This window comes from Cebus imitator, unplaced genomic scaffold (assembly GCF_001604975.1).
Source record: "Cebus imitator isolate Cc_AM_T3 unplaced genomic scaffold, Cebus_imitator-1.0 Scaffold217, whole genome shotgun sequence".
Lineage (NCBI taxonomy): Eukaryota > Metazoa > Chordata > Mammalia > Primates > Cebidae > Cebus > Cebus imitator.
This window is the reverse complement of record NW_016107532.1, coordinates 1,972,907-1,980,272: the sequence shown is the minus strand read 5'-3', so window position 1 is coordinate 1,980,272 and position 7,366 is coordinate 1,972,907.

Here is a 7,366-nt window from a genome sequence, read left to right as displayed (position 1 = left end):
TCCTTTTCTGGAAACATTCAAATGTCTACTTTGAAAAAAAAAAAAAAGAAAGATACAAATAAGGAATGTAAGAGAGGGCTGAGAGGAGTGTTTGGAGTCCAGCTGCAAGTTTGAATTCACTGGAGCAGGGTCCCAAGGAGGGCGACTGGGGATTTAGAGAGATACCAGAACAGGAGCTTCCGGCCAGAAGCCAAACAGTAGCGCCATCATTCTGGGGTTGGATGGGGAAGGGGTATGAATTGGTCTGAGATGGGGAATGGGCAGTGATGCTGTTCGTGGGTACAGAGCTTGCATCTAGGGTTGTACCTTGTATGCTGAGCTAGAAGGAAAGTCCTTGGCTCCTTCCTTCTTTCCTTCCTTCCTTCCTTCCTTCCTCTTCCTCTTCCTCCTCCTTCTTCATCTTCTTCTTTTTTTCTCCCTCCCTCCCTCCCTTCCTCTCTTTCTCTCTCTTTCTTTCTTTCACTCTCTTTCTTTCTTTCCCTCCCTCCCTTCCTTCCTTCCTTCCTTCCCTCCCTCCCTACCTCCTGCCCTTCCTTCTTTCCTTCTTGATTCACATCTGTTTAATGTGTATAAATGCCAAGGAAAGGACAGTCCTAGTTCAACAGAAATATTCTGTATAATTCATATGGTGCAGTTGAGAGGGAAGGGGAAGAGGTTACAGAACGCACACCCAAACATGTACAAAATTAATTTACATAGCAACTCCCGCCTGCAGGGATGATGTAGCTCTGCATAGCCCCCAGGGCTGGGGCGCATTACAGACACAGTACCGTGGGAACCAACCAGTGAAGCCCTGGGTGTAGGTGACAGTGAGGAGGGCACCAGGTTGGAGAGGGCGGATGAGGAGGTGGTTGACGACCCAGCACGAGTTCAGCAACTCATCCACCAGGGAGTGGGCATAGCGGGGCTAGCTGCCCAGCTCCTTGTGGCTCAGGCAGGATGTGTGGAAGTCCTGCTTCTCCATGTAGGGCACGGCTGCCATCAGTGGGCACAGGATGAGTTTGTTATGGTCTTGAGCCTCTCATGTTTTCTTGTCAGCAGAGGAAGGGCTGTCTCACACGAGGAGGAGGAAGGAGTTGCACTCCAAGACAGAACACCAGGCCCAACCAGGCTCAAGTGCCAGGAGGGCCGGGCCTGTTGTTCTTTACTAGTGAACCCTCAGCATCCAGGGAAGTACCTGGCATACTGCATATGCTTAGTACATGCTTATGAATGAATGTTGAATGCCAAGGCTGAGCTTATCCTTCCTCAATTCCCTTGATAAAAACCTAGGGATACTTTCTCAGGTAGCTCCCCAGAGCCAAGAATGTCTAGGTATGCCATTTTTAGTCAGTGTGGGCTCTGAAAAGTCCGTTCTGCTGTAAGCCAAAAGAACAGCTGGGTCATCTCTTTCTCAATGGATGGAAGAAGAGTCTCTGCCAAATGTGTAGGAGAAGATTCTGAGCCATACTTACTCTTCTCAACTAGTGCAATAGATTTGTGCTGAGAGCTGTAGTCTTTCTACAAATAACAATAATAATAACACATGACTGTTGCTTTTCAGATTCCAAAGGGCTTTCGTAGATCCATGGTCTCATGGAACCTCATAACCATGTATGTGTGTTGGGAGGTAGAAGGCTGACACTGGGGATGGGAAAAGGGCAGGAAACAGCAGTTTATTTTTATTTATTTATTTTATTTATTTTTTTAAAGATGGGGTTTCATCCTGATGGCCAGGCTGGTCTTGAACTCCTGACCTCAGGTGATCCACCCACCCTGGCCTCCCAAAGTGCTAGAATTATAGGCGTGAGCCACCACACCCGGCCAACAACAGTTTATTTTTTACAGATAAGAAAGATCAACACAGAGAGGATTTGGAGACTTTTTCAAGGCCATCTAACTAGTAAAAAGTGGGGCAAGGCTGTGAATCTTGACCTTTTGGCTCTTTGTACAAAGGGGAATGAAACATGACCTTGAAGGTAAGAGGTTCAAGAAATGGCCACAAAACTTATAGTAGTGACAGTAAGGAACTGAATAGGAACAGGAGCTGTGCCAGGCAGGGAAATGAGAACACAGGGAAAGCATACCCATTTTGGTGTCAGCCTGGCCCAGTGGGGTAAGGGACCAGATAATGTGATTCTTGCCTTGTAAACGGATCTTGGGAAAGATCTTCCACCTGTCATGCATTGGATACCCCTGCATGGTCCTATCTGCTAAGGAGCATGGCACTTGGGCAAATCAAAGCATGGACACTCAGGTTTCCCAACATCTGTGCTGGACAGGTAGTCTGCTAAAATTAAAATGGTAAACAAATAGGAAGATATTCTTTTATTTGCTGAGAGCTTGCTAGGAAATATAAATGAGTCCTCACACTCAAAACATCTTGCTGTCCAGTATTGGTAGAAGAGATGGAGATAAGTAAACAAGTAATTACAGAACCTTTGCTTTTGGCTTACAGCAAAGTGACTGGTATGGGACTTGCTCTCCCACAGGAAACAACAATACATTTTGAAGAATTCCTTTCAACATGGAGCAATAGGCAGAGCAGAATTATAATCCTTGAAGGAAGAGAGAACACGTGAAGTGAAGCCTGTGTCTGTCCAGCTGTCTTCATGGAGACACTTTCTGGATCGCCCTGCTGCAAGGTGAAGCCCCAAAAGTGTGTGTTGGTCTCATTGGGCAGAAGAGGCATAGTTTAGAATTCAGGGCTGCTGAGGAAGCTGTAATTTACAAGGAAGGCTTTTAGAGAGGAAGGAACTGAACAGAGAGGTGCCCCCAGAAGTTTGCATGGGTGTCTGCATGGTCTTTGGATGAGGGATGGGCTGATATGCAGAGTGAGACCTTCTAAGGTTTCTCAGAGAGCAGCTGAGAGCTGAACAGGTCTCTAGAGGTTGTACATGGCTTAAAGATGTTGGAGCGTTGGATTAGGCAGTGAATAAATCTCATTGAGCAACTTGAGTACTTAGATTATACCTCAGAAAATCCATGCCTTAGGAGGAAAGACCATATTCAATAGTAAGAAAAACCACTCCTTGAAGGTATACAAGAGGCAAATAAGCAATGAAAGATGCTCTACATCATATATCATCAGAAAAATACAAAGTAAAACAATAATAAGGTATGACTATGTACCTGTTAGAATGGCCAAAATCCAGAACACTGATGTCCACACAAAAATATGAACATAGCGTTAATAGCAGCTTTATTCATAATTGCCAAAACTTGGAAGCAGTCAAGATGTCCTTTAGTAGGTGAATGGATAAATAAACTGTAGTACCTTCAGACAATGGATATTACTCCGTGTTAAAAAGAAATGAGCTATCGAGCCATGAAAAGACAGGGAGGAACCTTAACTACATATGATTAAAGTGAAAGTAGCCAGTCTGAAAAGGCTATACGCTGTATGATTCAAACTATATGACAATCTGGCAAAGGAAAAACCATGGAGACAGTAGAAGATCAGTTGTTTCCAGGGACTTGGAGGGAAGGAGGGATATATATTTAGAACACAGAGAAGTTTTAAGGCAGTGAAATTATTCTAGGGCTATGTAATACTATAATCGTAGATATGCATATTTATAAATTGGTCTGGTCGGATGCAGTGGCTCATGCCTGTAATCCCAGCACTTTGGGAGGCCGAGGCAGGTGGATCACCTGAGGTCAAGAGTTTGAGACCAGCCTGGCCAACACAGAGATGAAATCTTGTCTCTACTAAAAATGCAGAAATTAGTCGGGTGTAATCCCAGCTACTCAGGAGGCTGAGGCAGGAGAATTGTTTGAACCCAGGAGGTGGAGGTTGCAGTGAGCCACGATGGCGCCACTGCACTCCAGCCTGGGTGACAGAACAAGACTCTGTCAAAAACAAACAAACAAACAAACAAAAACCCCAAAAAACTCCACACAGACAAAAAGAAAGATAAAGAAAGAACTTAAAAGTAACTAGAGAAGGTCAGGCATAGTGGCTGATGCCTATAATCCCAGCACTTTAGGAGGCCAAGGCAGGAGGATCTCTTCAGCCCGGGAGTTTGAGACAAGCCTGGGCACATAGGAAGACTCTGTCTCTACAAAGAATTTTAAAATTATCTGGATATGGTGGTGTGTGCCTATAGTCCTAGCTACTCAGGAGGCTGGCATGGGAGGATTGCCTCAGCCGAGGAGTTCAAGGTTATAGTCAGCTGTAAACATGTCACTGCACTCTAGCCTGGGTGACAGAGCAAGATCCTGTCCCAAAAATGAAGTGAAATGAAATAAATAAAATAAAATAAAATGAATTGAGGCCATGTCATCTAGAGAACATAAATCTTAGAAAGGATTTGGAAACTGTCTCCAAATAGATGGAGGATACCTAGACGATGTTGAATAGGGTAGCTAGAGAGAAGCCTGGGACAATTAGAGCAGCAGAATAATGATAGTCCTGGATTATCAGTCCTGGAATAAAATAAATACCCGTGAGTTTATGCTGACAAACAAATTTTAAAATGGAAGATAAAGGACAGCTCTTCCTTACTGTTGAATATTAATTAATAACTGTATAAGGAGAAAAGAAAATAGAAAATCACTATGAGTCGAATGCCACAGTAATAATTGTGGCAGTTAAGAATCATTGATGGATGATAAAACTAGTGGGTGAAATTATGAAACCATTATGATAGTCGCATAAAATTTAAGTATCCTCCCATTAAATATGTACTGATTACAAACAGATGCATATCCAGGAGAATTTTCATTTCAGACATTATACTTGTAAATTCTAGAATTTCTATTAGTTCTATACTGGCAATTTATCTGATGGTATTCTACCATCTCTTCAACCACTATGCCTATTTTTTTTGTATTTTTTTCTCTATTTTCTTTGTCCAGTATCACAGAGCATTTTTTGTATTTTTTTACTTTTTATTATCCATCGGCTAAGTTCCTGTCATCCACAGAAATGGTAGCTTTATAGTGAATAAACCTGGAAGACAACCACCTTAACCATGTGATCAAAGTAATAAACCACGTCAACATCATATACTCCCTGATACGATATACTGAGAAGGCACAGCGTCATTTTTGTGGTATTCTTGTCCAAAATGCCTCAATGCAATCATGAGAAAACAACAGACAAGCCCCAAATAAACACACTACTACAAAAAACTGAAATAGACTTTTCTTTTTTTTCCTTTTTGAGATGGAGTCTCCCTCTGTCACCTAGGCTGGAGTGCAGTGGCGAAATTTCGTCTCACAGCAACCTCTGCCTCCCAGGTTCAAGTGATTCTCCTGCCTTAGCCTCCTGAGTAGCTGGGACTACAGGCATATACCACCATGCCTGGCTAATTTTTTTTTCTTTTTTTTTGTGATGGAGTCTCCTTCTGTCCCTCAGGCTGGAGTGCAGTGGCACAATCTCAGCTCACAGCAACCTCTGCCTCCTAGGTTCAAGTGATTCTCTTGCTTCAGACTCCTGAGTAGCTGGGACTATAGGCAGGCACCACCATGACTGGCTGATTTTGTGTGTGCATGTGTGTGATGGAGTCTTGCTCTGTCACCCAGGCTATATAGTACAATGGTGCGATCTTGGCTCTCTGCAACCTCTGCCTCCCAGATTCAAGTGATTCTCCTGCCTCAGCCTCCTGAGTAGCTGGGATTAAAGGTGCATGCCACCATGCCCAGCTAATTTTTGTATTTTTAGTAGAGATGGGGCTTCACCATATTGGCCAAGCTGTTCTAGAACTCCTGACCTTGTGATCCACCGGCCTTGGCCTCCTAAAGTGCTGGGATAATAGGCATGAGCTACCATACCAGGCTGGCCTAGACTTTTCAAAAGTGTCAAAGTGATGAATGAGAAAGACTGAGAAAATGTCACAGATTGAGGCCAACTAAGGGGACATGATGACTAAATACAATATAGGGACCTGGATTGGATTCTGGACCAGAAAAAGAACATTTGTGGAAAAAGTGGTAAAATTCAAATTCTGTAGCTAGATTATAGTGTTATATCAACATTAATTTCTCGTGTTTGATAATTATGATGTAGAAATATAGGATGTGAACAGTAGGGGAAGCTGGGTGAAGGACATAAGAAAACTCTCTTTAGTATTTTGCAAGTCTTCTGTAAGTATAAATGATTTCAAAATAAAAAGTTAGGGAAAAAATTCCAGGGGGAGAAGACAGAGGAACAAGAGTATAAAGGTTGGTGGACTTCTCACCAGAGATGATGGAGACAGCAAACAGTGGATCATCTTTAATGCACTTAGAGACAAGTCTCAACCACTTAAAGAGACAAGTTTCAATGTAGAAGTTTATTTTGCCAAGGTTGAGGTCATGCCTTTGCCACAGCCTCAGGAAGTCCTGATGACATGTGCCCGTGGCTGTTGTGCTATAGCTCAGTTTTACACATTTTAGGGAGACGAAAAACGTCAATCAATACATATAAGTAGAACATTGGTACAATCCAGAAAGGTGGGACATCTGACACAGGGGCTTCCAGGTCACAGAGAGATTCAAAGATTTTCTGATTGGCAATTGGTTGTAAGAGTTATTATCTAAAGACCTAGAATCAATAGAAAGGAATGTCTGGGTTAGGATAAAGGGTTATGGAGACCAAATTTTTATCATGCAGATGAAGCCAAAAGGAGGCAGATTTCAGAGAGAATAGATTGTAAATATTTCTTATCAGACTTAGCCTATTCTATCAGTCTTACGGTCTTTGTGTTGATACTAATGCTGGTCAGCTGTGAGGCATGTTCAACTCCCCTCCCCCCACCTTCTCCAACGCTTCACATAATGGCCTGAACTAGTTTTTCAGATTAACTTTGGAATGCCCTTGGCTGAGAGGAAGGGTCAGTTCAGATGGCTGGGGTGGTGGAGCTTAGAATCTTATTTTTGGTTTACAGGCTCTCATGGTTTACATAGAATTGTACAATATTGATTCAACATAGACTATGTATGATAAGGGGGAATATGTAATACCTAGAGCAAACACACACACACACACACACACACACACACACACACACACACACAGTGTAGCTAGGAAGCCAGCAGAGAAAAAAAAATTATCTCAAAAGAAAGTAGAAAAAGAGAAACTGAGAAACCAACCAAAGCAGTGGAACAAATAAGGCTGGGCACAGTAGCTCACTCCTGTAAACCCAGCACTTTGGGAGGCCGAGGTGGGTGGATCATGAAGTTAAGAGATTGAGACCTGATCTGGCTAACATGGTGAAACCCAGTCTCTACTAAAAATACAAAAAAATTGGCCAGGTATGTGGTGTGCACCTGTAATCCCAGCTACTCGGGAGGCTGAGACAGGAGAATCTTGTGAACCCAGGAGGTGGAGGTTGCAGTGAGCCAGGATTGTGCCACCATACTCCAGCCTGGGCCACAGAGCAAGACTCTATCTCAAAAAAAA